This window comes from Penaeus monodon, chromosome 22 (assembly GCF_015228065.2).
Source record: "Penaeus monodon isolate SGIC_2016 chromosome 22, NSTDA_Pmon_1, whole genome shotgun sequence".
Taxonomy (NCBI): Eukaryota; Metazoa; Arthropoda; class Malacostraca; order Decapoda; family Penaeidae; genus Penaeus; species Penaeus monodon.
Window position 1 is genome coordinate 41,875,462 of NC_051407.1, and position 286 is coordinate 41,875,747.

The 286-nt window shown below is 31.5% G+C and overlaps 1 protein-coding gene across 1 annotated transcript in view; it reads right to left on the reverse strand.

Annotated features, from left to right (window-relative positions):
- Positions 1-68: 68 nt before the first annotated feature.
- LOC119587148 (ras-related protein Rap1-like) overlaps positions 69-286 on the reverse strand; it is a gene marked incomplete in the record, with an annotated part of 2,651 nt that continues 2,433 nt past the window's right edge. The window contains 1 exon segment of the mRNA XM_037935904.1: positions 69-286.

Here is a 286-nt window from a genome sequence, read left to right on the forward strand (position 1 = left end):
TACTGGTAAGGAGCAAAAAGAAAGTTCATTTAAAATTATGTGAAGAATAATAATCATAATAATAATGATAATGTGAATTGTTTACTTCATTACACCACCTGGTCACACGTTCATTCCATGGTGTGTAATATAGTAACAAGTTTGCGTGGGGCACCAGCCTTTTTTTTTTCTTTACTGTGAATTTTGTTTCTATTACCAAGATATGCAAGATTTTTGCCTTCTCACACTGATCACACTTCCAGACTTGTATTTAAAGTAGAGATAAGAAATTATGCTTTAATCACTT